Source organism: Protopterus annectens, chromosome 7.part0, assembly GCF_019279795.1.
Source record: "Protopterus annectens isolate FY-2018-M chromosome 7.part0, PAN1.0, whole genome shotgun sequence".
NCBI lineage: Eukaryota > Metazoa > Chordata > Ceratodontiformes > Protopteridae > Protopterus > Protopterus annectens.
The window spans coordinates 1396623738-1396645877 of NC_056739.1; the positions used below are offsets into that span (position 1 = coordinate 1396623738).

Genomic DNA, 22140 nt, shown 5'->3' on the forward strand with positions numbered 1-22140 from the left:
CTCCATGATGCACTCTGCTGTTATTGGTCCATTCAGTCTTCACAAGATATGAGCTAATCATGGAAGCAGCCATTCTTATCAGGGTCTCCTCCTATTTAAGGCCTAACTGCACCTTAGTGACTGATGTGGGTGCCAATGTGACTGCAAGGGCCTACTATGCCCTACACCACACAAGTCTCTCCTCCCAATACTGTTGAGGGCTACCATCACTGGTGAGGTAATCCAAGTGAAATATTTCTATTTATGGCTATAATGCCTCCAAACCTCTGTTAACATTCGGTGAAATACCCAATGGACCATCAGTCCCTTCCCAAAGTGAGTGAACCAGCATTTTCCTGCTCAGACTTATCCTCCTCAGCCTGGCTCTAGTGGCAGAGCTATTAAATGAATAGCCACAACTTTATCCCACTGTGCCACAAAGCCATGCCTGTCGCACTAAACCTTGACTACTAGAAGCTTTGCATATTATGGGTACCCCCGATCTTGTTAAAGATGTAAGATGTTAAATCCTCTCTAAAAGTCAGGCAAATCACACAGCCCATGAGCTGAAATTTATAAATTGCTTTGCAATGTCACTGCCCCCATTCTCCTTTCCTTCTACAATGGTCTCTTAACAATTAACTCATGGGCTCTTCTCACTGCCCCATTGTTACTGATTACACAACAAACAATTATTATTCATAAAGACTCATGCTGACTGGATAAAGCAACCAGCATGCCCCTTGTAAATCCAGACTCACCCACTGTAAAATGTCTGACCAAAGACCAACTGTTCAGAATGTCAAGCTTCATATGGTCCAGACCATATGATCGACCTTCCAAAAAGTCGAATGAGACAAAATAAAAATAATCTACATTTTTGCAGGGGGCAAGCCCCGCTGCAACCCAATATCCCCTGCATATTATATATACCAACTCCGATATTGCACTACAGTGAGGAAAAAGGTAAATTCCCCGATCCCCGTTGTACCTCAATCTCCATAGAAAAGCTTTGGCATTTCAGAAAGTCGATCATATAGTCTTAATCGCATGAAATTAGGCTTTCTGATGTTTCGATCTTCTGAACGGGACCCAGCCAAAAACATACCAAATGCTTAAAAAAAAAAAAAACTCAAACATTGTTAAAAATTAAAAGTTATAGCAGCCATAACAAATCCCACCATTAAGCTATAAATTCTCCCATACATTAAAAAAAAGAAGTTATGTACCTACCATAACGTTCTATGTTAGTTGTCCTTCATCTCGCCTTCCTTCTTGCTGGATGGGTTCGGAGCCAATCCTCGGCTCCGACTCGGCCACTTTCTATAGCTTGAGAGTTCTTTACTGGCTCGAGGCTACCCCTTATCCCAGAATGCCCAGCGCCAGCTACCCAGATCTCATTTGAGATAGCTCACACTAGACATAATCTAATCCATTATTATTAAACCTGGATATACAGTAAATTGTCATGGTTTGCTTGGGAAGCAACTAAGAACAAAACAAGTTAGCCAGTGAAACCACTGAAAAACTTCTCTCAATCCTCGAGGAAGGGGGAAGGAGGGAGGGACGCAAGAAGGAAGGCGAGAAGGAGGACAACTAACATGGAACGTTATGGTAGGTACATAACTTCTTTATGTTAAGTTGTCCAATCTCGCCTTCATTCTTGCTGGATGGGACAGCGTCCCTAGCACCTCAATCCTGGGTGGCTCATTGGAACAGACTCTTCAGAACCGTGGAACCAAAGGAAGCCCTGCCCCGGGAGACCACATCTAATTTGCAATGAGAAATAAATGTATGAGGATCTGCCCAAGTAGCTGCTGCACAAATTGAATCTATGGGCAATCTAGATTGAAAAGCTACCGAAGTAGCTAATGACCTGGTTGAATGACCTTTGGGTCTTGTTGGAAGATCTTTTTGTCGCAAATGTTAAGTATAGGCAATGGTGTCTGATAACCATTTTGATAAGGTTACTTTAGAAACTGGAAGGCCTTGTTTGTTATTAGCAAACGAAAGAAACAACTGATCTGATTTTCTCAGCTCTTTAGTTCTATGGAGACAGAAACGTAGTTGTCTATGCACATCCATTTGGTGTAATCTGTATTCTGCCTTGTTGGAATGATTAGGGAAAAAGACAGGAAGTTCACTGGATTGAGTCAAATTGTGTTCTGAACAAAATTTAGGTAGAAAAGTTGGGTTGGTTCTCAGAGAAACTTGATCTTTGTGAAAAAACAGGTTTAGAGGGCAAACACATAGGGCATGGAGTTCTGAAACATGTCTGGCAGAAGTAATAGCAACTAGGAAGAAAGCCAAGAGAGAAATTTCAAAGAACATGATGCTGCTGGTTCAAAGGGTGGCAGTATCAAGGAGGACGGAACCAAATTGAGATCCCAAGGTGGAAGAGACTCTCTCACTGGGGGTCTGAGTAGAGATGTACCTCTCATGAAGGCCTTACAGAGTTTGAGAGACATTATGCTTGAGTTAAAAACTCTGATGTGAAAATTTGAAATGGCAGCCAGTTGTACACTGATGGTAGCAGCAGCTGCACCAGACTGAAACAGTTCTGCTAAGAAATCCAAAATTTCATGTACTGGAGCTGTAAAAGGATCGAAATTCCTTGATTCTGCCCAGTAAGAGAATCTTTTCCATTTGCTAGCATAAACATTCCTTGTAGTTGTCTTATGGCAGGAAACAATAATATCACACACTGCTGGGGAAATATTGGGGAGCCTGGCTAAGATTGGAAGTGGACTAACCAAGCTGTGAGCTTGAAAGATTGGAGTGATTGGTGTAACCCGCCTGATTGATGAATCAAGAGGCCCGGCACTGGGTCCAGAATCCAAGGCTGGGCTAGAAGGTGTGGGTGAAGGAACGGAAACCAAATCTGTTGAGGCCAATATGGGGCAATGAGGATCATCTTGCAACCCAACGATTTTGCTTTCTGAATGACTTTTGGAATTAGGGGGAAGGGAGGAAATGCATAAAGGAGTCCCTGAGGCCAATCGTGGATTACAGTGTCCCTGGGTGTCTGACCTGGAGGAGGAACATGGGAAAAGTAGCTGCTGCATTTGTTGCTGAGGGGAGAGGCAAAGAGATCGCAGCAAGGCTGGCCCCATTTGAGGAAAATAAGATCCACAATTTCCCGTTTCAGAGACCACTTGTGCGGCATGAGGATAGCCCTGCTGAGCCTGTCCGCTATTACGTTGGATTTCCCAGGGATATGCGTTGCTGTCAGAAAATGTTGCCACAGTCTGAGGGCCTCTCGGCACAAGAGGTAAGACCTGGTTCCGCCCTGTTTGTTGATGTACCAAACCACTGACATGTCCGTCTGTATTGCAATAGACCTGGCAGGGAGAAAGAATCTTGAAGAGCTTGCAATGCTAGCCACACCGCTCTCATCTCCAGGACGTTGATGTGCAAGTGGTACTCGTGAGGTTGCCACACGCCTTGGACTGTCTTCCCTAGATAATGCCCCCCACCCTATCAGGGAAGCGTCTGTGGTCACTGTGGCAACTGGATGGGATTCCATGAAAGGTCTGCCCTGAGTCACTAGTGGGGAGACCATCCACCAGGAAAGGTGTCTTTTGCAAGATTCTGTAATTAGCATCATGTGAGACATGGGTAATTCCTGGAAGGACCATTGTGTGAAAAGAAGCCACTGAAGGATTTTCATGTGAAAGCCTGCTAAGGGAACTAGAAGAATGGCTGCTCCCATGGATGCTAGGGCTTGAAGGACATATTTGACTTGAATTCTTTTGCTCCTCAGAAGTGACACCTGTTGTCAAATAATGGAAACACTTTCCTGAGGCAATTTTACAATCATTTTTCTTGTGTCTAGCTCTGCTCCTATGTATGTAATAGACTGACAGGGCAACAAGGCAGATTTTTCGAAGTTTACTGTAATGCCTAGTTGAACACAGGATGTGATGGTGTAATCTCGTGCCTCTATAAGTTGTTGCCTGGGGGTAGCAGTGAGGAGCCAGTCGTCTAGATAAGGAAACACCTGAAATCCTAGATGTCTCAGGTGAGCTGTAACTACTGCCATGCATTTGGTGAACACCCTGGGGGCTGTGGTGAGACCAAAGGGTAGAGAGCTCTGAATTGGTAATGACTGGCCCGTAGCCGGAAGCGAAGAAATCTCCTGGACCATCTGTCCATTTTTATATGACAGTACGCGTCCTGAAGTTCTATAGGGCACATCCAATTGCCCTGATCCAGAAAGGGGAGAATGGACTGCAGTGTTACCATTCGGAACTTTTTTTTTTGTACAGACTTGTTTAATCTGCTGAGATCCAGAATTGGTCTCCAGTCTCCTGTCTTTTTGGGCACTACAAAGAATCTTGAGTAAGTTCCGGATCCTACTTGGTCTGTGGGGACTTCCTGGATGACTGCCTGATCCCATAGATTGGGTGGAACATCTGGGATGGATTTTTTTGAAACAAGTGGGGGTTGATGGAAGGGAATTTTGTAACCTCCGGATATAATGGATAGTACCCATTTGTCTTTTGTAATATTTTGCCAGGTGACTGGGTACAATGAAAGCCTTCCCCCGACTGCCTCCAGAGCTGAGCAGTCGGGCATCCCTTCAGGGATGTTGACAGGGTTTGAAAGAGAACGTATCTGTCACCCTGATTTTGTGGACCCCCTCTGCCACGAGGGCAGCATCTGTCATTGTTATTGTTTCCCCCTCTGCCCCTGGGGGAAAACTCACCATGTGCATCAGGCAAGGGTTCCTGGGATATTCGAAACCACATCTTTCCACCCTTCTGACCCTTTGGGTATGGTCTAGTAGCAGTGGAAAAATGGACTCCCACATCAGAGTGTGTTTTGCCTTCCTGTTGGCATCTAAGCGTGTCTTTCACCTGCGGCCCAAAGACAGAGGAGCCATCAAAGGGGGTATTGGTGAAGGACACTCTGAAAGGTTCCACAAACTGACACAGCAGCAGCCAAGAATGTCTCCTAAGAGCCACTCCTGTTCCTGCAGCTTTGCTCGCTCCATCGGCTGCTTATGAAATAAGCCTCATGGAGGAGTTGACTACTGAATTTAAAATTGCCAGCTGGGTAACTACCTTGGCTGAAGCTCCCTCAGCTGAGAGATCTTGTAGGGCATCTCCAAGCTCTTTTAGGAGATCTCTCTGAAGTCTAGTAAAATGGGAAAGATAGTTCAGGGACCTAAGGGAGAAGGTTGCTGATGAAAACATTCGCTTCCCATATCTGTCCATCATACGAGACTCTGTATTCGGTGGATGGACAGATGAGGAGGTTTCAGCTAACTCTCTCTTTGTGGCTGCTGCTACCACCATGGCATCAACTGTGATACCTTTAGTCAGGAATTGTTTGTCTTGGGGAGGTGTGATAAATTTATCAGGTCTCCTTTGGACAGGTTCCATGGAATCTGGAGCTGACCAAGCCTTTCGAGACACTATGGACATGAGTGGATCAAAAGGCGGAGACACCCAGGAGGTGGAAGGTCGGGAACCAAATGCGTCCAAAGTATACAGACTCGTCCTCGGAGGGGGCTAAGGAAGTAAAGCTATGCCTCTGCCTAAGAATCTCGAGGCTGTCTGAAAAGGAAACATCTACAGAGGGGGACCTTGGGGGGACCCCTCCGATTCATCCAGGTCTGTATCTGAGGTGACAGACTCAGGGGAGTCTTGGTGCTTCCTCTTGCACTTTTTCTTCTGGGAAGCCTGCTCAGAATGCTCTGCAGAGGTTTCGGAAAAAGAGGGTTCAAACCAATGGGGTGTCCTGGGGCATAGGTTCCCCATGCTTTGGAGCTGGAGGAGGAGCAGACGTTGGCACAGGCACCAAAGGGAACAGAGCTGATGGGACCGATAGTGGGGACAGCACTCTCTGCATCACCTCGAAAGCGTCACGGTCGCGACACAAAGAGGGCTCTGGATCCGAAGAGACAGGAATCCCACCCTGCGCTGAGGGCGATGGCTCGGAGGCAGATGTGGGAGCAGAGCTCAACCGGGCCAACGCTCTGAGAGGGAGAGCGGGGTTGGACAAAGGTCCGATGCCACTTCCCCCCTTGGAGCCGAAGAGAGAGCTTCAGTGCCCAGATACCTTGATGTAAGGAAGAACTGAGGTAACAGCAGCCAACATCGGAGCCGAAAAGAATTTCATCGGAGCTGAAGGAACCACTATCGGAACATCAATTGACTCTAGCTCAGAACGAAGCATAGTCGGAGGAGGAATCGATATCGAAGCAGAAGGAGCTGAGGCCTGTTAAGGCAGGCTCGAAAGCAATTTTGCAAGGGCCTGTGACTTCACGTCCTGATCCGATAACCTTGAGGATCAAGAGGAGTGGGAAGATGAGCGATGACTGGCTGTGCTCTGAAGTAAGGGTGATTGTGGCACCGAGCGAATTGGCTCCAATGAAGGAGACCTAGCTCGTTTGTGGCTCCGAGGTAACAGTTGGAGCCGATGGAGTAGTCTTGTTCGTACTTGAGGGCACCGACACACTTGGCCTGCGAAGCTCACAGGTTGGTTCAGAACATGGAGCAGACTACTTGACTGACTTCAAAGATTTTACTGGCTGAGATGCTTTAGCCGGAGAATCCTGTTTCAACAATCCACAGAGGATTAGCTTGTTTTTCCTCTCCTGCAGGATCCTTGGACTAAAGGCATGACAAATAGAGCAAGAGTCCTGCAGGTGCACAGCCCCCAAGCAGTACACACAACTAGTGTGCTCATCTGTCAGAGACATCTTCTAACAGCATAAGTCACACTTTTTAAACCCTGAGGTTTTAAATTCCTTGGACATTTTGAGAAAAAGGAAGGAAGTACCACAAAAAGACACACTACAATAATAATAAATTATATTGATAGAAACCTTAAAGGAGAGCCTCTAACTTAAACGGCTGTCCTTAAGGGGGGGGGACTCTCTAACTTAAACGAGTTCAGGGAACAACAGAAGGCCTAACGACTAATGGGGAGATGGCCAACACAGCACAAAAACACAACAAAGGACAAGATAAGGGGTTTACGACTAAATAAACTTACAAACTACTATAAACAGAGAAAAAAATACTAACCTTTCAAGTAAATTATTTATCTTTAAACAGAGAAAAAAGTTATACTAAGCTTGAGCCAGTACTGACGCAACCTCGCAGCTAAAGCGGCAAACGAGATCTGGGTAGTTGACGCTGGGCATTCTGAGATAAGGGGTAGCCTGGAGCCAGTAAAGAGCTCTTTGAGCTATAGAAAGTGGCAGAGTCGGAGACGAGGATTGGCTCCGAACCCATCCAGCAAGAATGAAGGCGAGATTGGACAACTTAACATCTTTTTTTTTTCCTCTCTCTACACACACAAAGGAGTGTGCATACGCCCTAAAGTGAACATATGCATGCTTGCACATGCCTGAGTATCTTAAAGAAGGGAGTGGCATAAACTGCACTAAGGTTAATGTACTGTGTGCCCACATGTACGTGCCCTATGCAACTACAGCACTTCAGTCCTATGTTCACTAGACAATATTTAAGGCATTAACATCTCTTTCTACAAACAGTCTTTAAAAATCTTTTCTTAGATCAAGTCACAATACAAACAAATCACATTCCATTATAGGTAACACCAGGTTTATGTCTGGTGTGTTTTGATCATGAGGGTAAAGTTTGAATACGGGTTACTCAAATTATTACCGTTACCTTAAACTAAAACCATCACTCCAAAATATAAAGATCCCTTGCAACCCAGGTCTTTCTTTTTAACTTTCATGAAACATGGAAGCCAAGACCCTAACTAAGACAACGCTCACCATATGGAAATGACATGGACATCCTTACTCATCAGGGAGCAGATCAGCTATGTTAAAAGAGACATGACCCATTCAAACATATCTGCACTGCCATACACATCCTTGTTATATTGCATTGTGCCACTGGACCACAGACAATGGTTAGTCTTAAAGTGTAAAAAAAATTAGGTCTTCCTCAGTGCCACTCTGATAACTATGAGATTCCCTCCAAAGTGTGTGTGGGGGGGGAATGGGTACTGAGTCTTTACACCTCCCCTTCATCCTAAGTGCTGTTATCAAGGAAGTGAAGAATACTTTAAACTTCTCTCAATATCCTACAGCTGGTCAGGAAAATATGCTGACACATTCAGCTTGCTTGCTCAAAGCTGCAGTGATTTAGACCTTCTGCCCTTGCTCTGTTGTTCTCCAAAACCTGCTGTGAAATTACAAAAAATAAGTGCTTATTTTCAACTGTTTTCTGCACTTCTGATTAGCTAAAACAATATTTGCTGCATATGTTTAAACTGCACAACTGTTTTTTTAAGCTTAGTGAACTGAATCCTTACCTCTGTTCTGCTCTGTTTCCTTTTTGTTTTCTCTACTTGTTCTATTCATTTTACTTGTTGCTGCACTTGAAAAACACTAGCATAGAGCTGAATCTAATACTGTTTGTGACCTTTGGAGCTTGTAGCACAGGTAATCTTTTGTCTAGAGAGGCCTAGCTTTTGCTTTGTGGAAGGGAGTTACAGTTTGGTCTGATCTGGCTACAGTTACTGCTACAGGGCTATGTTTTAAGGTGATTTTGACTGGATAATTTGAACTTTGGCTGGTTCCTGTCTCTCTGCCTTAAACAGCAAGTGTTTAAACCAGTTTGTGCTTGTTTTCTCAAAGCTGCAGAGTCAAACCTTCTGCCCTTGCTCTGCTGTTCTAGAAAAGCTGCTGTGAGACTACAAAAGATAAGTGCTTATTTTCAACTGTTTTCTGTACTTCTAATTAAAACATTTGCTGCATATCTGTTTAAGCTGTGCAACTTTTTTTGGGCATAGTGAATTGAATCCGTGGTGGCTCTTGGCTGCCCGCCTCTACCATAAATTTGATACTGGACACTCCTCCCAGTCCCACTGTTTCAGCTCATTCTACTGAGTACAGTGAGATCAGTTGTGAAGACCCACCGATTGCATCAGCTCATTCTACTGAGTACAGTTTGATCAGTTGTGAAGGCTCACTCCTTTAGCTTCGTAACCTTGAATTATCTTCGGTCTCCTCACTTTCTATTTAAAAAAATACATTGTTCCTCTTCATACTTCATTCTGCTGCTTGTGCTTAGGTGTTCAACTGCATTTAGTTTGTCACACTTGATATTACTTGTTGGTAGCCTGATTATATTGATGACAGTATTCTACTAAATTGCTGTTTTTCTTTTTTTTCCCCTCAAAATTTTTTTTATTTTTCAGAAAACTGAAATGTAGGTGTAAATCCAAAAACCACTGGGAAACAAGTGATTTAGCGCTTTCATTCACTATTTGGTGAACTTCTTCAGAAAAAAAACATAACAGAGCTCAATATATACAATTACTTTACAGGTATAACAAAATCCAGTTATCAGAGTGCATCTGTTCAGTTATTGTAAAGTGCCAATTAATACAGCTATTTTCCATGGATTATTAATAAATGGCTTAGGACGAATCCTTAATTCTTTAATTTTAATTTCCAACAGTGCTGTGGTCTTCAGTAGGCTGTAGAAGTCTTCCAAAGTCGGTATTGTGTTTGTATTCCATCTTCTTGTTGTACACTTCCTTGAGATTGCAAGTATTATCCAAACTAGATACATATTTAACTCATTCAAATGAGGACCTTTGTACACACTTAATAATACTAGAGCTTTAGATAAGTTAAACGATTCATTAAATAAAGCTTGTAAAAATTTTTTAACACCATTCCAAAATGGCTTAATTTTAACAGTCGAAAAAAATGTGATTCTAATCTGCATTGTGTATTTGCTCATTCCTCCAACATATTCCCTTTGTGGAAGAATTAATTTTATTAATTCTGTCTGGAGTTAAAAATGCTCTGTGCAAGCATTTCCAATTAAAAACTTTCCAGTATTGTGTAAAGGACGTTTCATTGATAATAAAATATTTCATTTAATTTCTTCAGTTAGTTATAATGAGTGTCCTTTTGTTACATAATTCCAATATGAGGACTTGGGTATTGTTTAATAATTTATCAATATCTTGTAAAATTTCAAAATGCTATTTCCCACGTCATAATCATTATATATGATTTCATATAGGTATTTCGTAAGTTTAGGTATTTCTTTAAATGAAGAATTTCTAATTATTCTGCACAAATCTTGCTAATACGTCAGAATGCTTTGCAAAGTTATCCAATCTTGTTGCGGGATTTTGTATGTTGTTTCTATAGTTTGCATATCCAGAACTTTTAGTTCTTTGATACACTGAAACTAACAAACAAATCCTTTCTGTTCCCAGGAATTATTTATTTCTCTGTATATTTTGTATGGATAGCACTTACTATGAATGATGTTAAAAGATCAAACCAGATTTTTAAATCTATATTTGCATTAATAATTTTCCTACACGAGTCAATGTAATAATTAATCAAACAAGTTTTAGTGGGCTTAGTTATGTTACACTGCATACTAATACATATGTGACATGGCATTTTTTTTATCTATTTGAAATTGTTTTTGTAAATCAAATTCATTTATTGATATTACAGTTAGTAATTCTTTCCAATTTGCAGAATAATTTGGACTTATCCAATCTGAGATTGTTTTAGATATTGATGCTTTTATATATGTTTCTGTATCATTAAATTTTATAAATTTTAATCCTCCCAGTTTCCATGGTCTGATATGATGTATTAAAGCTATTCTGTTTCTTTTGGAAAACCATAAAAATTTTATTTGGCATGAGTTTATTTCTTTGAGTACATTCCTTTCTGGTAACAGTTGTATTGCCAAAGCTATATATAGAATCTTGGGTAGTAAAACCATTTTTATTAACCGTAGTCTATCTTCAAATATTATTATTTTGTTCCACTTTTCCACAGATATTTTAATTGTATTGATATTATTGTAGTTTTTTTAGACCAATTAATTATTATCCTTGCATAACTCAATTTCTAGATATTTTAAGGTAGATTCTTGTTTCCCTGTAATGTGATTCCCCTTGGTCTGCAATTTTTTTAATTAAAAATAACAATTTTGATTTATTGAAATGGAGTCCTGAAGTCCTGTAAAATGTGTCAATTAAAATCTCTAATTCTTCTAATGTCTCTTTTGATTTGGGAAATGTTAATATGTCATCAGCAAAGAGCATTACTTTAGAATTGTACTGTTCATAAACATCTACTCCTTTGATTTTTGTATTGTTATGTATTGAATCTGTGAATATTTCAATAGCCAAAGCAAACAGAATTGGTGACATGGGACATCCCTGTTTAGTAACCTTTGTTATATGTATAGAATCAGAGGTGAATGGACCTAGCTTAACATATGCTAAATTATTTGTATATATATTCTTTAGTAGATGAACAAAGGAAGGAGGAAATTTAAATAACACTGGAATTTTGAATAAATAGTCCCAATTTACAGAATCAAAGGCTTTCTCTATATCTTAGCCAGTAATGAGTGGTTCTTTATTTTTATTAATATAATCTACAAGAGAAATTATCCTTTTAATATTGTCATGTGTGTCTATGATGTATAAATCCAGTTTGATCATTATTTACAGTACAAAGGAAAAGTATTTGCCCCCTTCCTGATTTCTTATTTTTTTTGCATGTTTGTCACACTTAAATATTTCAGATCATCAAACAAATATAAATTTTAGACAAAGATAAATAAAGTAAACACAAAATGCAGTTTTTACGTGATGATTTTATTTATTAAGGAAAAAAAAACTATCCAAACCTACATGGCCCTATGTGAAAAAGTAATTGCCCCCTAAACCTGATAACTGGTTGTGCCACCCTTAGCAACAACTCCAATCAAGCATTTGTGATAAATGGCAATGAGTCTTTCACATCGCTGTTAAGGAATTTTGGCCCACTCTTCTTTGCAAAATTGCTTTAATTCAGCCATATTGGAGGGTTTCTGAGCATGAACCACCTTTTTAAGGTCATGCCACAGCATCTCAATTGGATTCAAGTCCGGACTTTTACTAGGCCACTTCAAAACCTTAATTTTGTTTATTTTAAGCCATTCAGAGGTGCACTTGCTGATGTGTTTTGGATCATTGTCCTGCTGCAGAACCCAAGTGCGCTTCAGCTTGAGGTCACGAACTGATGGCTGGACATTCTCCTTCAGGATTTTTTTTGGTAGAGAGCAGAATTCATGGTTCCATCAATCATAGCAAGTCGTCCAGGTCCAGCCCCAGACCATCACACTACTACCACCACCATATTTGACTCTTGACATGATGTTCTTTTTCTAAAATGCTGTGTTACTTTTACACCAGATGTAATGGGGGACACATACCTCCCAAAAAGTTCAACTTTTGTTTCATCAATCCACAAAATATTTTCCTAAAAGTCTTGGGGATCATCAAAATGTTTTTTGGCAAAAGTGAGATGAGCCTCTATGTTCTTTTTGGTCAGCAGTGGTTTTTGCCTTGGCACTCTGCCATGCATGCCACTTTTGCCCAGTCTCTTTCTTATGGTTGAGTCATAAACACTGACCTTAAATGAGGCAAGTGAGGCCTCCAGGTCTCTAGATGATGTTCGGTGTTCTTTTGTGACCTCTTGGATGAGTCGTCGCTGCGCTCTTGAGGTAATTTTTGTAGGCCGGCCACTCCTGGGAAGGTTCACCAGTGTTCCATGTTTTCTCCATTTGTGGATAATGGCTCTCACCATGGTTTGCTGGAGTCCCAAAGCTTTAGAAATGGCTTTGTAACCTTTTCCAGACTGATATATGTCAATTTTGTTGCTCATCTGTTGCGGAATTTCTTTAGATCGCGGTATGATGTGTTCCTTTTTGGGATCTTTTGACCTACTTCACTTTGACAGGTTCTACTTAAGTGATCTTTTGATTCACCAGGTCTGGCAGGCCTGGGTGTAGCTAGTGAAACTGAACTCAGCTTTCCCAAAAATGTGCATAGTTACTTCATGATTTAACAAGGGGGTCAATTACTTTTTCACATAGGACCATGTAGGTTTGGATAGTTTTTTTCCCTTAATAAATAAAATCATCACTTAAAAACTGCATTTTGTATTTACTTGGGTTATATTTGTCTAATATTTAAAATTTTTGATGATCTGAAACATTTAAGTGTGACAAACATTCAAAGAAATAAGAAATCAGGAAGGGGGCAAATACTTTTTCATTGCACTGTATTGTTTTGGATAGTGGTATTTTCATTCTGTTAGTATTGTCATAAATATGTTATAGCCATTATTTAATAATGATATAGGTCTATATGAGGTATACAGGTTTGGGGATTTGCTTTCCTTTAGGATTGATGTGATATACCCAAGAGGGTGGTATAAAAGCTTACGGAATTTCTAATAGAGTTTTATGGAAGAGGGATCTTTGAAGGAAAAAGTTTATATATTTCCACAATTATGTCATCTATACCTGGAACTTTATTATTTTTCATAGGTTCATACTAGGCTATCTGCCCTGGGGCAATTATAAGCCTAGCCCGATTCTGTATGGCTTACGCCACCCCTTGATTTGAGTATACTGTGCCCTTTTTAAGGTTTAGTTTACTGTGCCTCTAATAGTGACACGGGAGTAATTCCTGGGACAAACCTAGGATCCCCCATCCACTTAACCTCTTTTATTGTATCTGTAATTTCTTTGTAGGATATGGGTGCTTGCAGACCTAGTTTTCATTTTTCTGTTTTTTTTTTTTATGTTAGAATATTTTTCATCTAGATTTAACTGATTGATATGTATATTTTCTTTTTGGAAATGTTCCATATAGTGATTTCTACAGGCATCAAGAATGTCACCTATATCAGAGACATTTTCCCTTTCTTTTCATGGAATATACGTTTAATGTTATTAGCGATTGATTGTATTTTGATTCTTGTGGATAAATTATGTAGATATTTGGGAGACGTGGCCAAGGTATTCATTTTTAGTTTTTCTAAAGCTAAACTAGTTTTATGTGTTAGAATTTCGTTGTATGTATTGTTTAACACTTCCCCAAATGATTTTGATTTTTTCAGCTTTTACTGACAAAAGTTTGGATTGTTGATCTAAATTCAAAACCCCATTCTCTGATATTTTTTTATACCAAGTTAGGGTTTTACCATATATGTAAGCTTTTAATGAGTCCCATATCATTATTTTATTTATCTTTGTGGTGTAATTAATATCTAAGAACTGTAATTCAGATAATAACCAGGGTTTGAACACTAATTTTAGTTATATATGCTGGAATTCTGGGGATAAAGATTAATGGTTTGCACCCATTTTGAAGTTTTAGTATCAATGAATTGTGGTCTGAAAAGGGACAGGGAGTGATTCAGAAATTAATGATTTTAGAGTGTAAGTCATGGGCAGCAAATATTTTATCGATTCTAGTTTGGGTACCAAATCTGTAATCTTGATGGGAAAACAACAGAGATTTATCTTCTTTAAATTTGAAAGTATCTGCAAGATGAAATGATTCTACCCACTTGATTAAAGCTTTTGATACAGCAGATGTATGCAGCGGTCTTTTATCTGTAGTTTCAGAAATATCAAATATACAGTTAAAATCTCCTCCTAATATTAAGTTGCCTTTATAATTATTGGAAATGAAATCCATGTGTTAACAGTTCCTGATCCAATGCCTGGGAACCACTATAGATTGGCTAGGGTCCATAATCTGTTATTATATTTAACTATTACTAATGCCAAAAGGCCTTCTTTATCTTCATACTTGCAAATGATTTCTGGGTTAACCACATTTGTTTTCCATAAAATTGTTACTCCTTTTGTCTTTGTCTTATAAGTGGATTGCGCCAATATCATATATTCCTTAGGATTCCATTTGTAATTGTCATTTGTTTTGAAATGAGTTTCTTGAAGGAAGACAATTTGTACTTTGTTCAATTTTAAATATTTCAGTAGATTTGATCTCTTGCTAGGATTGTTTGAGCCTTTGGTATTTAAAGATAATAAAGTTAAATCCATCTTAGGTTATTTAGACTATGTATTTTTTGTTTTATCGTGACTATTAAACATTTTTCTCCGATAACTATAAAGTATATGTTTAAGTTTTTAAAGGAAATTAAGTAATGTTTTGGTCAGGCATACTAAAAATGCTTTTGTGAAATAAATTTAAATTAATAAATGTTAACAAAACTAAGATCCGCACTAGCCATTGAATGAAAATCATTCCTTATCTGATGGATAAACTTAAGTCTATCAGATTATTACTCATACCTTGACAATCTAGGACATCTGAGCTCCATAAATTGAATTATCATATGGAGAACATTTGTAATAGGAATAAGTGGTTTATATTATTTTGAACAAATACAGTACTATTGTAGATTAGACAGAATTCTAATACAATATAAATGTCTACTTATTGTATAAGCAATTAATATTTACATGAAAGAGATGACAAGCAATTCAATCACAGTAAAGTAGGATGTATCATATATAAAACCTCAGTAAAAGATTATAGCACACAGTTATTTAACATATTCACCCTTATTGATTAAGTCTTTCAAAAGGTATTACTTAATATAAACAGATGGTAACATTTATACCCGTTTATAATACAATGTATTTTACTGGATATATCAGAAGTTATATTTCATTGTTTACCAGCATTTAAGTAATCACTTTGTTTGTTGCTAACTTACTTAAAGCATCAAGTTTGTTTTATGTAAACACTGATGAAAGTTGGTGCATTTTAATTATCAGTCCACCCCCCCCCCACTTCCTACACATAAGGATTTTCATATCTTTCATTTCTGATTTAAAAGCCCACAATTGCACTTGTTTCTTTCCTGTAACTAGTCTAGTTCAGATACAGATTCTTAGTTTTAGCACTTGAATTTGATTATTCGTGCTCAGCACTTGTTCAGAACTTGTAAGCACTAAATACGCTACAAATTACTGCAGCACTCAACCTTCCTCATTACCTAGAGGAAAACAGTTTTTGTACTTACTTTCCTGATTTGCTTATTGAAGAACTGCTCGTGTACTCTCTTTCCTCACTTGTCTAGAGGAAAATAGCTTTTTATTCAGGCATGCCCAAGGGTCAGCTCCCAGTGTTCTCATTTGTCTATCTGATGAATCTGGGCATCTTGGCGCAATGTAGCAATTGCCTCATGTACACAGACAATCCTCTCCTCCTACCACCCAACACTACAACCTGTGAGAGATGCACTTATCTAGCCAAACTGGAGGTGAAGCTCTCTCAAACCAACACTGAACCTGACAGTCAAGAGAAGGTAAACAGTTGCACCACACCACACTCATCACATAGTCCTACTAAACCTACACCACCAAAATCAACACATAGAAACACAAAAACATTCATGGTGGCTCTCAATAATAATCTGCTCAAGCAACAGAGACCTCCACAGCAGAAACACAAGCAACCTCCATCCCCCAACACAACCCAAATGGCACACAGCCCACAGACTCAGTGTGCCACTCAACCACAGCCCATAAGGCAAAATAACGTCCCCAACAAACTAGTCATAGGTGACTCTATAGTCAGGCACACTGATGTCCCACTCACCAGGCTAAACAAGGGAAGTTTACTGTCAGCTGCCTGTCGGGTGCCAGGATCTGCCACATAACCCAAGCATTCAGGTCACTCCACAAGTACAAATATGACTCTGTCATTGTTCATATTGGTGTGAAAGACCTGAGACATACCTCCATGGACTACATGAAGAGACATGGAAGAGCCCTCCGATCTTGTAGCCCAGGCAGGTATGACCCTAGCCCTGAGTAGCATCCCGCCATCGCCCAGAGTAATACTGCAGTACAAGGACAAAATGATTGACCTCAACAATTGGCTAAGCTTCTGGTGTCATTCTAAGGGGATCCTGTATGTCTGCCTGGGATGACATACCACAATGCTTTTCCAGAGATGGTCTGCGCCTGTCACCCCTGGGATTCCGGACACTGGCTAAGGCTCTTGTAGTCCCTATAGTGCCTTTTTAGGCAAGGTTCAAATGATAAATTCACCACCTTAACAGGAACAGGCAAGCAAAAACTGAGGGTAATGCTACTCAATGCTAGAAGTCTAAATCTCAAAATGCACTCCCTTGAAGCACTCCTTAAAATGGAGAACATCGATATCTGTGCAGTGACTGAGACCTGGTTCACGGCTCCAGAGAGCACCACTGCATTACCAGGCTATAACTCATAACACACTTTTTGGCCATCTAACCTGGACTGGAACACCAAAGACTGAGGTGTGTCCATATTCATTAAGGATATCCACACCTCCAGGCTAGTTGTTTAGCATAATGCATCCGAGGTTATCCAAGGGCAACTAACTCTGGGCAAAACTGCAATCCAAATTGTAGCTTGCAACAGTTTCCCCACCATGCCCCAGGATTCCCACTCCTCTTTTCTTGATATACTGAAAAATATTGGGGTTCAACCAAACACCCAAATAATGAGCGATTTCAACTACCCAAACATTAACTGGGAAAACTACACATGTACCAATGCCTTTGCTCAACGCTTTCTGGAATTCATAAATTCCAATGCCCTGGATCAACTTATCCACACCCCCACCAGGGGCAACAATATCCAAAACCTAGTCATTACCAACATGCGTGACCGGTGTTCCACACCTGAACTCCTCGTTGGTCAGATCTGACCATATGCTAATCACCCTAGATATCCACATTCCGCCCCCACCCCCCATTAAGGAAACCATGGTAAACAATTTCTCCAAAGCCAACTTCATGCTTCTTAAGACAGAAGTGGCGAACTTCATGACACCCATGCAGATGGACAATACAGTTACGACTGCTGAATTCTACACAAACGCACTCTATAAGCACTTACACGAGTGCATGGATTGTGCTATCTGAAAAAGAACCAAAACGCTATCCTCAAAAAAAAAAAAAAAAAAAAAAAAAGGAAGCCAATCTGGTAGTCCCCTGCCATAAACAAACTCTACAACAGAAGGAAGAAACTGTTGCAAAAGAGAGTAAAATCCCTTGAGTGGAGGAGCTCCCTGGTTATCCTCAGTAAGAAGCCGATATCCCTTATAAGATCCTCCAAAGCTAGCCACGAAAACAAAATAGTCACTGATTCTAAGGACAACCACAAAGCATTCCATGGCTATGTCAAGAATCTCAATGGCAACACCCAGATCTGCTTTGCGTTACAGCCCAACGGCACGAAAATTACAGAACCAACTGATATTGCCAATATCCTGGCAGATAGGTTCAGTGCTAACTTTACCCCCCCTCTCACTCCCTAAAGGGCCTACATCTGTACAGGAAGAATGCAGAGTCCCTGTAATCACAACTATGCACGTAAAAGCAGCAATCTCTAAAGCCAAAAACACAGCATCCATGGGATTGGACAACATCCCAGGCTGCGTTTTACACTAACTTTAGAACAAAGTGGCTCCCCACCTAAGCACCATGTTCAATCATAGCCTCACGTCAGGCTTTGTGCCCACTGAATGGCATACAGCAATAGTTATCCCACTCCACAAAGGGGGAGCCACCACTGATCCCGGGAACTATCGCCCTATTACACGGACGAGCCTGGTCTCTAAGGCCATGGAAAGTACAGTTGTGTACACTTACCATAAATGTAGATTTTTGAGTGTATTCACTGTTGCAGTCAACACATTTGGGTTATCCCTGCCAGGGTAGCCCTCGGCCGGCCCGAATACCAGAGACTTAGTATTTCTGCATCAGTTGCTGTCGCTTGAGGACTGACATCAGGTCGTCAGTAGGATAAAGTAAGGCAGCAGACGCCATTACATCAGTTTTTCTTGCCCTAACCCTGTCAAGGAGCCCCAAAGTAGGCGGCCAGGTTCTGGTGGAAGAAACCCACCAGTGGAAAATAAATACCAATATGTCCCTTGTAAGGAAAGAAAGAGAATAAAGGGGGATGGACGGAGGGAAACCAGGTCTGCAACAGTGAATACACTCGAACATATACATTTATGGTAAGTATACACAACTGTACTATGTTCTTCGTGTTTCACTGTTGCAGTCATCACATTTGGGTAGATTCCCAAAGCTGAAGAAATGGTTGGAGGCAGCCAAGGAAACTAGGGGCTGGCTAGGATGCCCTGCAAGACTGCATAGATAAACCCTGCCCTGGATTTGGAAAAGAGAGTCAGGTGGTAATGCTTGGTAAAAGTGTGAACAGATGTCCAGGTGGCAGCCTCAAGGATGTCCCTGGTGGGGACTCCTCTTAGAAAAGCTGCAGAGGCGGAGGCTGCTCTGGTGGAGTGTGTCCTGACCCCCTTGGCGGGAGGCTTTCTATGCTGTTTGTAGCAGAAATGGATGCAGTGTGCTGTCCATTCAGAATGGTTTGCTTGGAGATGGCTTTGCCATCTGCCCCTGTAGCAAAGCTAACCAGCAATTGGTCGACTTTCTGAAGGATTTAGTTCTGTCCAGATAGAATCTGAGCTGTTTGTGCACATCTAGAGAGTGAAGAATCCTTTCCCCCTTGTTCTGGGGATCAGGAAACAAGGGGGGGGGGCAGATGAATGGTCTGGTTAAGAGCCACACTGGACACCACCTTGGGCATGAAGGATGGGTTAGTTCTGAAGGATACACCTTGTCTGCATGGAAGATGATGAAGGGTTCCACAGCCATGAGTGCTTGCAGCTCAGAGACTCTTCTGGCTGAAGTGATGGCCAGAAGGAAAGCTGTTTTCCAGGAGAGAAATTTTAGCTCTGCAGAAGAAGCTGGTTCAAAAGGGGGCATGGTGAGCTTTTCCAACACAAAGTTAAAGGTCCCAAGCTGGTGTTGGTGCCCTTCTAGGGGGCCTCAATTTGCTAGCCCCTCTGAGGAACTGTTTGATCAAAGGGTGTGAGAAAAGGGGCTGTTCAGTGGGGAAAATGAGTAGAAATAGCAGAGGCATGAATTTTTATAGAGGAGAAAGAGAGACCACTGTGCAGTAGGTCAGTTAAGTAATCCAGGATGAGAGGGATGGAGAGCTGTGCCGTACTGGCTCCCTTAGCCTGGATCCATGTGCAAAACCTTTTCCATTTATCTGCCTAAGACTTTCTGGAGCTTGGACGTCTGGCCTCCAACGACATCCAGAACCTGTTTACTTAGAAAGGAACCTGTTTACTTAGAAAGGCAGGTTGGTTCAGGGTTAGGGAATAAGCCAGGCTGCTGAATTGCGTGTCTGCAATTTGGGATGCATAAATTCCCCTTCCCTCTGGGTCAGGAGGTTTGGAATCTGAGGAAGATGCAATGGGGGCAGCGGGGACAGGTGGCGCAGCAAGGGGTACCAGTGTTGTAGGGGACAATCTGGATCTATAAGAATGGACCTTGGTTTTCATCCTATTTTGAGCAGTACCCTTGGGATGAGAGGTAGGGGAGGAAAGGCACAGACTGACACAGGGGAAGGACAGGGCATCCACTTTCCAAACCATGCAGTGATGCTCCCTGGTGCAGAATTTTCTGAGCTGATGGTTGGTGTGGGAGGCAAAGAGTTCGACCTTCGGGGTTCTCCATTTCTGAGTTATTAGGGCAAAGGGACTTTTGCTGAGTTGCCACTTGAGTGGGTCCAGAAGCCTTCTGCTTAATTGGTCTGCCAGAGAGTTGAGAGAGCCTGGTAGGAATTGTGCTAATAGGTATAATTGCATGGAAGAGGCTGTGATCAAATAGTCATGGCTAGCCTGCACAGAGGGTAGGAACGAGTCCCCTCCCTACTTGTTGATGTACCACATCACAGTGTTGTTGTCTGTTTTGTGCACCCCAAGTGTAGTCTGATGCATCTGTGGTGAGGATCTGAGTGGCGGGGGGTGGGGGGGGGTGGGGAGAAGGGCAGTCCCTTGTTGTGGGAGCATGCTGTTGCCCACCAAAGAAATTCCTTTCTAAGGCAAGGAATTATAGGCAGAAGAGTTTCCAGTCTTGAAAGTTTTGACACCAAAGGCTCTTTAGGTACCATTGAAGTTTTTTTATGTGCAGTCTGGCACATAGAATGAGTAGTATGCAAGATGCCATGAACCCCCAGAACTTGCAGGATCTTCCTTGCAGATAGCTGAGGCCTGGTGGCTAGTTGAGAGAAGTAAGTTGTCAGGAAAATTTGTTTCTCTGGTATAAGGAATACCATCTAGGGTGCTGTGTCCAGACTTGCTCCCAGGAAGATTATCCTTTGGGTGGGGACCTGTTTGGATTTATTTTTTGTTGATTGTGTATCCTAGGGAGGTTAGTGGTGTCTTTACAAAGGCCAGGTGCTTGAGCAGCTTTTCCTGGCTGTCTGCCTGAATAAGGCAGTCGTCTAAGTATGGGTAAATCTGAATATTTCTTTGTCTGCAAAATGCAATGGTCGGAGCCAGACAATTTGTGAAACTCTGGGAGCAGTAGATAAGCCAAAGGGAAGCGCAGAGAACTGAAAGTGCTGAGATCCTGCCCTGAAGCGGAGATATTCCCCTGCATGATTCCCTGATAGGAATGTGGAGGTAGGCCTCTTTTAGATTTAGGGTGGCTAGCCAAGTGTCCTTAGACAGCATGGGTAGCAGCTGCTGGAGGGTTAGCATTCTGAATTTTGGGATCACCAGGAAGATGTTTAGAATTGCTAGATCGAGGATGGGGCGCCAGTTGCCCTCTTTTCTGGGCACCAGAAAAAGTCTGGAGTAGAAGCCTTGGCTTATCTGTTCAGCAGAAACGTGCTCTACTGCTCTGAGAGAGAGAAGGGAAGATTTGCTTTTGAGCCTCTGCCACTAATTTGGTAGTAGATCTGGGAGCCCTTTTGGGGTTGGAGGGTATGGGAGGACAATTTGTATCCCTGAGACACAATGTTTAGAACTCATTGGTCCTTGGTTATGGTGGCCCAGGTGCTAGAGTAAAATTATTTTTTTCCTCCTAGGGATAAGTGAAGCTGGGAAGAGGGGGGAGGAAATGAGGCACTGTGAGTTCTTACCATAAGAGGGAGGCTTAGAACTCCCTGGTTCTGAAGTGGAGGTAGTCCACTACTTAGATCTCTACATTCCCTGGGGCTGCTGTCTGGGTGGTCTGTTTCCACGGGGTCTAGGCTGGGCTGGTTTACTCGGAGCAGGAAAAGACCAGTGCTTGGAGGGACAATGCCTGCTGAACCTAGGGGGGTGGACTTGTAAGAAATCCTTAACTGTTTGGATAGATTTTGCTTTTTCTTCCATCTTTTTTAGTACCAAATAAGTTGTCTGTGTAAGGAGGCATCCAACAATTTAGATTTGACATGGTCTGGTAGGGGTTGTTACTTAAGCCATGCATGTCTTCTAATGACAGATTCAGTGACT

At 41.5% G+C, this 22140-nt stretch overlaps 1 protein-coding gene across 1 annotated transcript in view; it reads right to left on the minus strand.

The window, feature by feature from the left end:
• PSMD6 (proteasome 26S subunit, non-ATPase 6) overlaps window positions 1-22140 on the minus strand; it is a 629161-nt gene that overhangs the window by 36900 nt on the left and 570121 nt on the right. The window lies entirely within an intron of this gene.